Here is a 15,748-nt window from a genome sequence, read left to right on the forward strand (position 1 = left end):
AATATCATCAGTTGGCTCATTTTGTCATGTTGAGTGCTTTTACTCAACTTAATAGCACTTTATGCTATTGTTTACAGCCTGATGTTACTCTGCTTTTTAGGCCGTATGACACCATTTTCAGACATTTCTATTCATCAAGCCTACAAGAGGATATATGTCAAAACCAGCAGCAGCAAAGATGCCAATGGTAAGACACTAGGCAAATGTTTTCCCATATAGAGAAAGAGCAGAAGAAAGAACAGGCATACTTATCTTTATTCAGTTCATCTTTCAGGAATATTTTCAGTGAGAAAGAAAATATCCAGTGAATCTTTAGATATGAGGAACACACACCACCAACTGATATTGTTGAAAAGGGCACTCTGTTTCTTTTTGACACAGTTTAAATTCATACACATTTTCTTGGCAATTAGTACTGAAGTAACTGCATTTTAAAATGTTTTGTCTCTGTTTACATATTATTTGTGTAGTTGAGCACACCTAAGTGACCTCTCAGCAGGCCATATGAGCCTTTGCAGGTGGAAGCACATGAGGAAATGGCCAGTGGGAGGGAGGTACAGCTTGTTACATGTGTGGCAACTCCAGAAATCACACCTCCACAGATGGCATGCAAAGGAAGCAATTTTGTATGACCTCTGAGGCAGAGAAAACAATTTCAGTCCTGTTAATGAATAAAATAATAAATTTTAAAATAATGTTCAAAGGCTTGGTTTAGCAATTTGACTGACAGAGAAACTAATCCAAATGTTTTGGTTCTCAGGACGCTGAAAAGATACACCCACACATGAGAAAGGCATAAAGATACAGTGCTAAGATAATCAAAAGTTTCTAATAACTTCTGGCATATCTAACAATGTTTGCTTGTGCCTTTACTTCACTAGTGCATCAATTCACAGCATTTTGAATACTTTCTGTTACTACTCTCCGTCTCATAAAGAAGAGAGTAGAATTGAAAAAGGTTTAAGCAGAACAGTAGTGAGAGTTAAAAAAAAAAGTTCATTATAAAAATGTAAGGATTCTATTTCTAATATTAAATAATGAAAAGGGAATTTGTGTAGGTCTTCAAAATCATTAATTACACAATAGATGGTCATCAACTGTTTGTACTCTCTTGCAAATTTGGAGCAATGGAACATTGGATGAAGCTGATGGAAGGCAATTTCCAGTAGCAATGATTCTTGATATAACAGGTCATTGAGCTATCTAGCTCCTTTCCAAAATAATATGTTGGGAGCTGAAGGTCTGTTTTGGTAACCATGTCAAGCACATCTCCTTTGTTAAAGGGTTTAGAGCTCAGAGAGCCCCAGAACTGAAAATACCTGGAGTCTGGAAAATATTAAATGGATGGAGCATCTCTGAGTGCTGGGTTTGTACTCTTTTCTAACCATTTACTTTAGTGGTTTTCCAGGATAAATAGACTGGATCATTTTCTGTGGTGGTTTTGGAATAGTTTGTCTGTTTGTTTTGTCTGATACAGGACATATGGACTATTCTTCCAGTTTTTATGTTTTCATTCTGTTTTTTAATAAAAAGGAAGAGAGTAAAACCCATTATTATTTGAGTTTTTCTGTCTTCCTCTAACAGGTATGTAATTTAGAGCTACGCCAATTCCCAGTTACCTATGACTCATTTTAGAGAGCTCTCAAAAAAGTTTTCAAAGGAAAAATAAAATACTACATCTTAAAACAAATCTCTCAAAAAACATTCTGGTCATTTTACAGGAGCTGGGCTTTCTCAGTCTTTTTTAAAGAGGAATACAATTGGTTTAAGCAATATTCTGGATTTTTGGTATAATGGTAATTCATACTTTAGAGTATCGATGAGGTAGAGGATTTCTATCCACTGCTTTAAAATTAGTTTTCAAAAATAGATCACTCCAGGCATATCCAAGACTAAAAGTTTATTTTCCTAATGAAACAAAATTAAGGGATTTTTTTACAAGATTGTGGCTCGGGACAAAGAAAGGTCAGGGGTTCTGTGTAATATAGATTAATTCAAAGCAGCTTTTTAGAGAGAGAACAAACTTGAAAGCTAAGAAAGGTTTTATAAGGAGATACATCAGAGGATAGAGAACAGTATTTTGTAGATAGAATTCAGATTCTAAGAGATTAAAATACTGTGTAGGGTATCTGTCTTTCACAGTTACTCTGGCAGTTATTACAGTCTTTGACATGATGAAATTAAGACAGAAGGGAAAGCCAATGAGCCTGGCTCGAAGTCTAGTAGTCTCTGTGTCACATTTCAAGTATGCAAATATTTAGAGCATTTCAAAAATTGTTTGATTCAAGATTCCAATAACAACTGGAATAAATGCTCAGTAAGATCAGTTTCTATCAAGTAATTATGGCTGGTTCAGAATATGTTGCAAGTTTGGTTCTATGAATTGCTTATCTATTACTTTAACATGTCTTTTAAAATTCAGAAAATCTTTCTAGCATGCACACTATCAAAGCTAATGAATTTTAATAGTAACTGTTTAACACCAAAAAACATGATTTAATTGATAAAACAAGATTTCCTTTTTAGATGAAATCTAGATGGAATCTTACAAATGAGGTTTAGATATCATAAAGGTTTCAGAAATATTTCTGATTTTAAGAGCCTCCATGGATTATAAGAAATATGTTTTTTGCTATTATCAGCCTAATCCAGAAGGTCTGAGGGAAGGCTTAGCTGCACTAATTTCTCTGGGTTGTTCACCATTCACCCAAATTTCTGCATTGCTTCTGATAAAAAAACCCCCAATGCTTATGAAATTCTCTGCATGTTGCAGAAGCACAGAGTTGGCCATAGGACAGGCTTTGCTAATCAGAGTGTTCCTTTTCTCACTTTTATGCTCTTTACATCAGAGTTATTGCAATTACTCTGACATGCACTCTTTAAAAGTGAGTACTTACGATTCTACAGCTCCCTGCTTTTTACATTTTTTTTTTCATCAATGTGCTGCAGCAGACAAAAAGAGCACTTTGTTAAATTGTGGGGATAAACTCAAACCAGCATGCTGACAGGTGGTGGGACAGCCCCACTAGACAAGAGAGGCTGTGATGATTAGAGTGGGGTCTGGAATCTCTGAATTCCCTATAACAGCTGAGCTGCATGATCTGCATATGAATGTAGCTTTTCTGTTTCATTGTAATCTCCTTCCAGCCTGAACTTGGAGAAGGAAGGTGTCAGAATCCAGGACACCCCTCTGGGTGCCCTGGATGGCCTGAGACCCTTGCAGGGGGCTCTGAGACCCTGGCATGCAGCCAAAGACACGTGGGGTTTTGATCTTAGCCCATGGAGCAAATTACCAACTCTGTATGAAGAATTACAAGTCACAAAAGCATAGATAGCACAATAGTGGTGATCACAGGGTGAAGGGAAAAATTTAGGATTTTGTACCTGGGGGTTTGAGACTTTGTACATGGGGATCTGAGGCTCCAAGATGGAGGGATTTGGGCATGCCCTGTCCTTCTTCCTTCTTTTTTCTTCCTTCTAGCCTCCATGATTTGGGTGATGTGTGTTTTTGACCACTTTTATATTGGTTCAGAATAGAAGCTGACTGTCTAACATAGGTGATAGCTATTGGAACAGAATTGTAAATATAATGCATGTAGTTTTTAGTATAAAAGATTGCACCAGCCTCGTGGGAGGGGAGTGTGCCTTTGGCTGACCTGCTGAACAGATCGTGGCAGGCCAGACAGAAAATGGTTTAGATGGCAACTAATAAACAACCTTGAGAACAACAGCCGAAGACTTCTGACTCCTTCTTCGACAGCCAGGTTGGGAAAAAGACTTTCTAACACATCTGGGGGTTGCCCTGATAGTGGTGACTCCCAGAAGAAAGAACTGATTATCTGAGGTGACATTAAAAATTCTGGTCTGGTTTCATATATTTACCTCATTTCACCCTATTTTTTCCTGATGTTTTATAGCCTTTGCTCTTCACTCTGGTAACAGCTTTCCGAAGCTTCACTGAATATTTAAAGAAATATCTTTTGAATAATGAAATCAAATCTTATAATTCTTCTTCTCCCAAGACTACAGATTATTTTACTATAGTCATGGGGTTTTCTTTTCTCTCCCAAATGGTATGGAGTTCGAAGCCTGACAGAAGAAATGAGAACTTAGCTTTCTTTTTAATCTCCCTGTAAGTACAAAAATGTCCTTATCTCTGTCTCTGGAAACACACTCTTTGGAGATGAACAGTTACCAAAAAGTCAATTTTACTCATGAAATATGAAAATATTACTAAAGGATTTTTATGAAGACAAAAGTATCAAACAAAAATACTGTGTCTTTTTTAAGATTTTGCCTTACATACTACTAGCTGTTCTGAAGTAACAAAGTCAGTCATGAAAGAATCATATCCTGTGGATTTCACACAGGGAGAGATGACTGAGGAACATTTTGCCATTTAATGTGCTAAATCATTTCTGCCTGTTAAGTACTCTTTATTTTATTATTTTGAAATGGGTAAAATCCCTAAAAGAAATGGTTTTTATAATATGTGAATATCACTAATTTCAAATAATTATTTGCCAAAACACTCACCTGATAAACCTCCATTTACAAATAGTTACACTAATGTGCATTGTCTTTCATTTTATCCACTCTATTGCCATGTTAGGTTTTCTTCCTGCTGCTGAGCAATTTTTTTCACCTTTTTCTTTTTAGACACCGTCATCTGGTTCTAGTATGAGAGTTTAGATCAATCAACTAGAACTATCAGATTTTGCAAGGAGAAGCTGATTGCCTTGAGGATGGCAGGTGATATTTGTCAGTCTAATTGGAGCACAGCAGCGCAAGAAAGCTGAATCTGCCTATGAATCTGCTGAAGTCCTCTCTGTGTTAGGAGAGGAAGATTAAGGTTTAAACTAGACATTCACCTAAGAAACAGCTGTGCAACTTCATGACATTACAGTCAGCCACTAATTTGTTGTATTTCCTGTCTTCCAAATGTTATCCCCCACAGAGCTTGTTGCAAGCAAATTTTCACGAGTGTCTTCAATTAAAATAAGCTGTGGTAGATTGTTCGTTTGAATTGATGCTTTAAATGAACTTGCTGAGCTGACATCCAGCTGGAAAGAAGCAAGGAAATTCTTCAGGATTTTTCAGCATTTCAACAGGGATGCAGAAGATGTCATCTCTATCTTCTGGCTTTAAGTAGAAGCTTACTCCCAGCAGTGCCAGGGCTTTGTGCATGGTTTGGGAAGAAGACAACTGAAAACCTAGTATGGTAGTTAAAACACTCCTTTAGAAGTGGCAGTAGTAAGTTAAAAATTTTCAGCCTAAGCAGAGAACTGAACTTGATTTTTCCCTCTCAAATAGTCTTCTGGGACTCATAGACAGCAGGGAAGCTGATCACTTTTATACAGTACAGAAAATGCATAAGTAGGCTCACGATTCTTCACAGCACCTCGAGCTCAAAACACCTACAGGTAAGATACCCCAGCAGCTAAATTCTAGGAGCTTCATACTTTTATTGTATTTGTTTTTTTAATCCCTATTTTTTTATTCCTCTGAAGTTTCTGGATATTCCCAAAGAGAAATGAAATGGAGGGAGAAAGATATCAGAAGAGAAAGGGCACAATCTTGCAAGCATATGTTATGTCTGCAAGACATATGCTATGTGGTAAACACATAACTTCATCTAAAGAAGCTACATCCTACTGGCTACAGACAGCATTTCCCAGTGTTAATGACTTCAGAACCCCCCTCTAACCACTACAGGCATTTTGCCTGTGCCATAAAGGTGGAGGTTTTCTAAATATCAAACTATTAAAATTCCATTCCCATCTCAATGACGAAGATTTATTGGCTGGTTTTCTGCAGGACTTCAGCCATTGAACCAAGATACTTCTCAGGGTAAAGCAGAAGTTTTCAATGGACTCATGCTCTCAGATAAAGCTTCATACATTTTTTTCTTACATAACAGACATAAAATGAAATTAAATTCATTACTCTAAGAAGTTTAATCTCTGCAGACTATGACATTTCTTAGATTTCTCAAAAGGAAAATTTCTTTCCAGTGGAGGATGTGAAAAGTGTGTCTGTCCTATCACTGTAGTTTAAATTGGATGAATGTCATAACAAATCTTAAAAAAAGTGGCATTGGAAGTAGATCATCCTTTTGGGGGGGAGGGGGGGCAAGTTAAGAACTAGCTCACAGAACGACACAGAAATACAGCAGAGGGTAAAGAGTTGAAACAGCAGTCCACCAAGGACTTGTGGATGTTGTTAACGGACCTGACCTACCCTCTTTCATCCTTCAATTCTTTGTGTTAACCTGCAAACTACCTTACTCCTGCTCTGGTTATGACATTCAGGAGGAAAACTTGTTCAAAAAAGGAACAAAAATACCTTTGCACTTTTACACACTTTTATTTAATGGCACAGCCATAGCCTACAAAGTCTTCTGTTGCTGTTGTTAGAGCACAACATATTTGATAGGCTATATAATATTTTATACCTGCTCCACATAAATACTTAATTGTCTAAACAAAAACTTTCAATCTGATAAAAGAATTCTTTGGTTAGATCGCACAGAAGTACTCAATCCTAGCAAATCTAATGTCAGTTATGTAACCTAGGATCTCAAACACAAATAGATTTAGGTCCTAGATTGGGATTTTTGTTAATTACACATAGAGTCATGACCCTCAGCTGTCTCCTTTTGGTTGTGACTTCAGGGGTCTCAGCACCTTGAGATTATTCTTCTGTGTGCCCATGAGGTGTGTCAGTTATCAGAGAAGTGATAATTCTCACATGCTCTTGCCCTGTTGTTCCCTGTCCCTGTAGCTCCATGCTGGACAGGCCTGGTACAAGCAGGATGACAGATAACAAGAGCAAGTCAGGAGCGCATCCCAAACCCGCCAGTGGGTGTGTGCGTTTCGGCAAACTGGGCTTCTCCACATGAGCCATGAGAAAAAGAGATGACAATTTTCAGGAAAAGTGACTGCTAAGGTGACTGAGATTTTGAAAGGTGAGCTTACTTTGCCAGAGCAAAATGAGTGTAAACTGTTTTGAAAATGCAAATTAGGCTGATTATGCCTCTGACCTTTTCCTTATGCGTGCACACGTGGCTAGAAAACCAAGGCTTTCCAATTCTTTGCTGTCAATTTTACTGTCAATAAATCACCTGAGAAATAAAAGGTGAATATGTTATTCTTATGCTGTTCCTGCCCCAGATAATTTTATGGTTATTGGTTATTTTCACCCTGCCAGACACCTAGTATGAGTTTTGATTGAATTGCAGGAAGCCTAAAAATTTCAAGGTGCACTTTTCTTCTTTCATATAGGTTTTTAAAAACAATGACGAATGCATAGCAAAACTTTTTGGTTCATGTAAGTTCACTAATAAACCAGATGTGCTGTGAATTAGTCCTTAGGGCCTAATATGCAAATATTGATGGTGCCGATAATCACTGGGCCCTACTTTTTATAATTCTTTTTACCTTCATTAGCTTCTATTATCTCCCATAAGAAATCCATTTTCCACTATGATATCTGATGCATGCAACGCAGCACATATCAAGGGTTTAATGGTCTGCCTTTTGAACAATTGAATTTAATCCCCTTTATGATTCTTAGGAAGGACCAGAAGATAATAAGACCATGAGAATAGAACAGTCGCTAATCATTTTCAACCCGTGAAACTTAATACAGAGGCTAACAGGTCCTTTGAAGCAAGTTCACCTACCTATAATATACACACAAGATATTCCATCATAAATATTGTCAGGTGGTTTCCTAGTTGTAGGATTAAGAAAAACTTTGCCATAATTATAATACAATGAAAAAACAGTATATATTATGAATATCAGAACTCTGTTGAAACTCTGTTGAGTCTTGCTGCAAAGAGATGGTATTCAAGAATGTAGGTTAGTTCCCAAATGATAGCTTTGTACAAAGGAGACAGTAAATTATTATCATCTGCAAAGTAAACTTTATTGTTGAATGAACATTCTACCTCCTTTCAAATATTTTTCTATCTTACTCTTTTTCTATATTGTTCTCAGCTGCTAAAATTCTGGACAAATCCACCCATGTATTTATCTCTACAGGACTTTTGTCCTGTACACTGTCTTAACAGAGATGAAGTGATTATGCACAAATAATTGAAAGTAATTGACAGGTCTTGCTCTGCTTACAGTGTAAGTCTGCTGCCACCTATAGATAAATCATAATTTTTGCAAGCAGATGTGATGTATCATTTGAAAAATATTGCCAGGGGAGCAGCACTGCTGCTATAGGGACCTTCTGTGGCAGAAAAATTAGTGGCTGAGTGCACAAGTGGGAACACTGTACAGAGTGTTATCAGTTCTTGGATTGATAAATGAATCTGCCCACAATGTCAGTGGTAGGGACCACTAGGGAGTAGTAGTGATAATGTGCAAAGAGTAAGTGAAAACAGAGAAAAAAGAGTTGGTCATGTTTTAGGGATGTGATTTGTTTTTTTCTCTCTCGGAAACAGCAAGTTCACATTAAAGGTTATCCAACATACATACATTATTAACTGGGGACAGCAAAAGAGGACAGGAAAGAATAAGGAATGTGATCACAAAGGCTATGTGCCAAATTCTTCTACCTCTTCCTTTAGCCAGCATTTTTATTTATATCATCCCAAGACTTCAAGTGCATCAGAGCACTTTGAAAAATAAGGATTCTTAGGTTTTATTCATTATATATAGTAGTTATTTTCTGCTTAGAAAGTTTCTGACATGACAAGTTTGAAAACATCTCAAAAATAATCACAATACTCAGAGTTATCAATATTTCTAAGCATGATTTATAATCAGCTCTTACTTTTAATCCACTAAAGAATTCCATTAGCAAGAATTAAAACCAAAAAAATGAAGCTCCTGACTAATTACTTCAAAATCCTCTATTTCAAGCAACCAGGAGATCATTTCATCCCAGCTTCTGGTAACCTAAATAAAAGCATTATTTATGGCTATTTTGTGATTGGTAAAACATCAAACTGAAACTGGCAAGTGAAAGGCCTTTAGTCTAGGGTTAGACCAAAAAAAAAAAAAACCAAAAAAAAAAACCCCAAAAAAAAACCACGGAGACTTTTTGGTTGCTTTTTTTTTTTTTTTTTTTTTTTTTATTACTATTTTGAAGAAAAAAAGAGAATAGACATCAGAGTAAGAGCCATAATACAAAACATAAATCCCATGCCAGTCTGAATAAATGTGGATTCAGTAAGGGAACCTGCAACAAAATTGGTAACTGTAGATATGGGATTTGGGGTTAGAACATGTTGGGTACAGCAAAACAGAAAAGCAAAGGAAGGCAAACACTTTCTAGAGAAGAATTCTTATGGTACATTCCTGAGATAATACATGACAAGTTTCAACAAATAATAGCTAGAATGGTTTTTAAAAAATACTTTTCAATGTTGGATTTCTGATATTTTAAAAATCAAATTGTATGTGTTGATTCCTTGGAAACATGTTAGTGCACCAAGAAACTGCCTTTGTGCAAATTCTATTTAAATGTCCATTGAGCAATCCCCTTCAGTCTGTTCAGTCCAGTTAAGTGAGTACAATCACAATTACAAATTTAAATAATACTGGCTGTTACAAAAAAAAAAAAATCATCAGATTATTAATAATGTGAGCACTTCCTATGAATTTTGCCACCAGATATGTACTAGAACAAGCTGTAATGGTAGGATGAAAGTATTAAAGAGCATAATAAAGATCTAAGTCAGAACACAGTAGCTGTAGGGTACTGTATTTCATTCCAGATCTGCTGTTCCTAGTTCTTTTTGACATCCTATAATATTGAGAACTGAGAAAAATAGAGCAATAACCCAAATGCAAATCATTTTAGGGCTGAAGAAGATTCATCCTCTTTAATTCATTTTTATTGCATGCAAATGACTCAACTTTAGCACACTGGCTTCTCTTTTTTGTGACAACCAATCTTCCTTTTTCAAGTCAGTTATTCCCCTTGAATAATAAATATGGACTAGGGGTTAATAGCTGTATTGGAACAGAGCACCTGAGACAATTGGTTCCCATGACAACCAAACTCATTTATTAATAGCTTTTACTTATTTTCCCCTTATATTCCAAATGGATCTATTAGACATTAGTGAACCTTAAAATTCTTGCAGCCATGCATCTCAGATAGGACATCATGGACTTTTTACATAATCAATGATTTCTATCCCTTGAAAATTAATTTTAAAAAAAGCCAAATATGTGCTACCTAGAAACTGTTTGGGGACCTCACTTTGACACCATTCATACATGGAATTCAGAAGTTATTGGTAAGGCAGATAGGCCTTGTAAGTCTTCATATATTTTGGAAAACTACTTTATTTGTAAGTTAGACCACAATGTATTGGTTATTTTTGCTGCAGAGATACACTAAGTAAGCAAACAGAAAATACCTCTGCGGAAAAGCATCATCTCATACTTGGACCAAAATCCTGGGAGGCACAGTACTTGGGTGCTTGTTGAACTTTGGACTGCCACTGACTTCTTCTGGTCTTCAAAACTGATTTAATTTCTGTTCTGTGATAATATTTATAAGTTGTCATCCCACTAGTAACAGGCACCTTGAAATTTCACTTCACTGAGTTGCCTGACCTGTTCCAGAACATGTGACCCCCAGTGAAGTGATTAGTGTTTCTAGAAAAAGTACTAGACAATGTTTTGTGTGAAACCACTCCTTTTACCCTTGTTTTCTGCTTGTTCATATTTTTATTCTCTTCCATTTAAAATAAATAAGCCCAGTATCCCAGGAGTTTCAGCAAATATCACCACCTTCCAGCTGTACAAACCCTCTAACCACAAATGTTACTCCTGTCCTGATGCTGGCACACTGTATAAACTAATCACATAAATGGAATTGTCTTGAGTTTAAATAAAGGTTTTCTGTGTAAATAAACTCATCAGAAAGGCCTGAATGGCATTTTCTCTTGCCTTGTCTTCTCTTTCAGAGAATCCTTTCAAGAATGTAAGACTCTGCATCCTATTTTATTTTAAAATGAAAGTTATCCTTTTGTAGAGATGTCATCCTGTATCCTGTAATAAGAAAGAATCAGCATCAATGAGGATACCTCCTACTCTACTTGCCTGATGCTCTTTCTTTTCCCTCACTGGAAAGCAGTAAAGCTGAAAAGCTATATCCTTCCCTTATTCTCCTCATTCATCTGTCTTACATGCACACCTAGCAGTGTTCGTGTCAGAAAACAAAGTGGTTACTGGTCTGCTTCAATTACCCCAACTGAACATCGTGTTCCATGCTGAAATCAGCTTGACTGTATCCATCTCTTTCTGGCCCTTTCATCTACTGCTAGAAGAAGAGGGAATGAGAGAGAGCCTGTTGATTTCTTCCATGCCTTTCCTCCTCTTCCTCCTATTTTCCTGTAGCCAGAACTGGAAATTCACTGCTCAGAGGGCTGAACTGCACTGGAGAAGGAGCATTCAAACCAGACCCTGCTGCAGTGTAGTCAGCACATGCGAACATTGCCAAAGCATCTCAAAGAACATTGCCTCAGACATTTCTCAGAGGTGCAGCAAATCCTCTCAGGGTACTATTAGAGTTTGTTTGAGTTTGATCTCTGCCTGCTCTGGCCTTGCTCTTTCTCAGCAGCAAGCAAGACGCAGGCTGTAACTCCTGCCTTCAGTGTTTGCCTCATTCCCCTGTCATGGGGACTCACACTTAAGACAATCTTTCTAGACAGAGATAAAATATTAATGTGAGAAGAAATGTGTCCCTTCTAGAGATGCATATGTAGGTGTCAGGGTGGCATTAGCTCAGCAGTATTCCCAGTTGGTGTAAGCAGAAGAGAGGAGTGCTGGAAAAGCAGAAATGTATCTCTTTTGGAAACTATACCTGACAGTGGTCACCTTGCTACGAAAAATATAGCCTATGTCACAGGAGGGCTATAAATTCAATACCACAGAGGCATGACTGCAGTGGTTTATTCTGCTGAAAGAAAAGCAGAAGCAAAGCTTGTCCTGAGTTCTGGATAGATGAGTAGCACACAGCATAGCCATCCTTCACTGATAAGTGCTGTGGGCTTGCCAAAGCCACAGCTTCCTGCTGTGACAAAAACCAGACAGCAATAACACAGAAGATTCCCAACTGCAGTTCTTGTAATGCACTCTGCATTTGGCAGAATTGAGTAAAAAAAGCCCACAAAAACAGTCTGCATATATCTAGCCCCAAGAGCATCTTTCCCTGCAGCACATAATATTCTTCTGCACTTCCACATTTGACTCATGCTCACAAATTCTCCAATGCTTCCACCGGTCATAACTCAAAGATTTTTTTTTTTCTATTTAAATCACAAGTCTGAATAAAACTGCAAAGATGCTGTTGCCAGCACACTGATAGTATTAATTGCAGTCACAAATTTGACAGTACTTTCTGTATGATAAATTGGCATCATTGATTCTCCTATTTTCCATATTCCGCATGCTTGTTTTTATACCACCTGTTCTTACCAGCAGCTCATTCTGGCCCTGATCCTGAGAGGAAGGCTCCCCTGGCTATTTCATTCACTTTGGTAGATGTTTCCGTATATGCAAAAGTCTATTTATGCTGAGCTTCTTATGGGATTGGAACTATCATTTCTGCTACAAAAATTAGTATTAGTATACATGCTCCATCTTTCTGCTTCTTTGTTTCTGCTTGAACCCTCAGATCAGCCAAACACACAGCTAATGGACGCAAACTGGATGTGTTGTTTGACTCTGGCCAGCTTTTGTTCAGATATCAATAGCAAATCAGTCTAACATTGCTTATCCTAAATACCTATCATCACCAATTGAAAGCTGCCCTTGGAATGTTAGGTCTAAATTTCTAGCTTATATCTATTTCAAATATAACTCTACAGGAAGAGTTCTTATGCAAACTCCTTGAGCCACTTTTATAATGTAAATCACTAAGTGGAGTAAGTGAAGGACAATTCACAGCTGAGTGTCAATTATATTGTAACTCTTTGAAAGGAGGGCATAGGAAAGACTTTCCTACCTGCTCCTTTCAGGCAGTTTTTAAACCAAAAGACTGGTATATATTTTTATTCTACAGATGGCTTTACAGGTATCAGATTGCAGAGTGTTGGTTCACTCAGGTTCACTATGATACTGTGTGTGAACACTGACAACTACATAGTAGGCTGATTTTCAGATCTTTAAATTTTCTGACTTTTTGTGTCCCTTTTGTCTGTTCTCTCTCTTAACCCTTCTTTGGTATGTTTTCAGCTGGAGACACTATCAGCCATCACTATCTCCAAGACAACTGGTTTAAGTCAAAGTCCTGAGTAAAACAATATAATTGTATTTTTTTCCTTTAGAAAAAAAAAAGAGAGAAAACTATTTCTTAAGGCAAGCTAATAAGTTTCTTTTTTTTTTTTTTTTTTTTTTTTACTATTTGTATCTTCCATAGTTGATGGGAAAGATCCTAGCCATATATTCAGGACCCAGGTAAAATTTTCACTGCAAAACAAGACTCAGTTCAGTCATTTGGAGAGACTATCATTGCAAGAGAACCAGTATTGGTGTATCCCTTGGAGTATTTTATGTTTTATGTACCTGTGATGTTTATCAGTGATACCCACTCAGATTCCATTCAAGCTATTTTTTTCACACACTACTGGAATGATCACAGGAAAGTGCAGATACCAGCGAAGTAGAACAATCTTTATATAGTTTGAAAAATGAAATTTGAAAAATTTGTACATCTACATCAATGCATGTTATTTTACTTCCACTTAGATAAGGTAGAAGCATTTAGGCAGACAGAGTTCTTCATGACACAAAGTTGTTCAGGGAAAACAATAAGGAATCTCCATGGAAAACCAAACCCAACATTGGTATGGATTACCCAACCTCTAGGAGTATACAACACCTAAATAATGTTGCATGAGCAGAGGAGTGGAATTCTATTAAATATCTGCACCTATGCTACAAGACTTGTAAAAGCATCTGTAGTAAAGAAAATGTATAGTTGTGTATTAACAGGATAAACTGGTGAAAGTCAAGTTTGACTTTAAAATGTCAGATTATTGCCTTCTAACATGTTACAGAAAAATCTGGAGTATGACTTGTATCTGCTGTGTCAACCTCAAATTATTATTCTTATGTTACTTTATATGCAGAATGAAAAAAAAAAACCCAAACTTACCTAAAATACTGTCTCTGGTAGAAAATATGGTCTTAAGAGAGTAACAATTTGCTAGTGATAAACCAGCATGCTTATTTTCCAATTTCAAACCAAGTAATTTATATAGAAATAGAAAGAAAAATAAGTTTTATTATTTCAGAATAAATTGATTCTCCTGTCTCCATTGGTACATAAAATGGAAGTTGGGGAGTGCTATTTTTTCAAACTACCCCTAGTCCCTGAGACAATAATCCATTAACCATGCAGCTCACCATAAATGGATTGCAAAACTGACGTTTTCATGAATTATGGTACTCTTTCAAGTAGCAAGAAGTAAAGTTGCAGCAATTTTCCATGTCTTTAATTTTACTGTCAAAAGGTATATAAGGGCTATGTCCTGGAACTGATGGATTTCCAGCAGAAAAATTAAATTTCACGTATTAATAGGTAAAAAGAGGGGCTTTGCTGGAATAATTTTAATCTAATTATTAACTCAGGGAAAGCTTTTGTGAATCTGAATTTAGCATTAGAATACACCACACAATGATATTAATGGTCTACATGCTGTCCAGATTGTAGTATTGATAGAATTGTATTTCTTTCAGAAAGTAAATTTAGGTTCTTACAATAAGAAAGAATGGGAGAGATGAGGAGAAGAGTTATTTTAAGCATAGCAACACTTTAGTTTCTCTGCCAGGGGACAATTTATTTCAGCTTTTTCATCTTTCTTTGCTGCTATTGTAACAATGAATGAGTGAACTTAATTAGCACTGCAAGGAAAGGGCTGTGTTCCCAAAGCTGTCTAAATGGGAAAAATATTTAAAGAACATAGAGCAGAAAAAGAATACAAAATTTTTGGAAAGAACAAAAGAACTGCATAAGCTTTAGATTCCTTACTGAAAACACAGTTGCATATAATATCTCCAAAGTACAATATTAGAAATGTCTTTGAGATTTTCTGAAAAAATAACAGTTGACAACCTTCTTTATAGATGATACTTACTGAAAAGTTTCTAGATAAATGAATAAAGTATTCGCTCCATTCTAAATTTAAAAATATTATACATGATGACACAACTGGATGCATATTGGGTCTCTTTATCCTATTCATTAAAGCTTATGTCTAAGTGGGAATACACTATGGACTCCTGATCATTATGAATTAAAAATAGACTCAAGCTAAAGCAGCTTGTGAAGAAACCAGGACGTTAAATGTCTTTCCTTAGATCAGCTTTGAATACAACTTTGCAACAGGTTCTGAAGAAACTAGAGATCTTTCTGTTTATTTTAGAATTACACTCAGCAATGCAGGTTGTAGATCCCCATCTATAGAAAAGAGGTGACACTTTTTCTCTGAAACATGGTCATTCTTTTGGTTTAATATTTTTAACACTAAGGTACGGGAAGAAATGTTCTGTCTCTTGAGGAACCACATTGCTCAGCTGGAGCCTTGGAGTCTACCCCTACTAATAGAAAGGATCCCTCTGTGCCATACCGCACTACATCTAATAGTGGGGCCTCAACTCCCTTGACACCACAAAAAGATATATGAAGATAGATTTTGGATCATCAGGACTGAAAATATTTCTAAGTTAAATAAAAACATGACAAAGTATAAAGCCCTCATATATGTTCT

The sequence above is a fragment of the Motacilla alba genome, chromosome 5, assembly GCF_015832195.1.
Source record: "Motacilla alba alba isolate MOTALB_02 chromosome 5, Motacilla_alba_V1.0_pri, whole genome shotgun sequence".
In the NCBI taxonomy this organism is placed as follows: domain Eukaryota; kingdom Metazoa; phylum Chordata; class Aves; order Passeriformes; family Motacillidae; genus Motacilla; species Motacilla alba.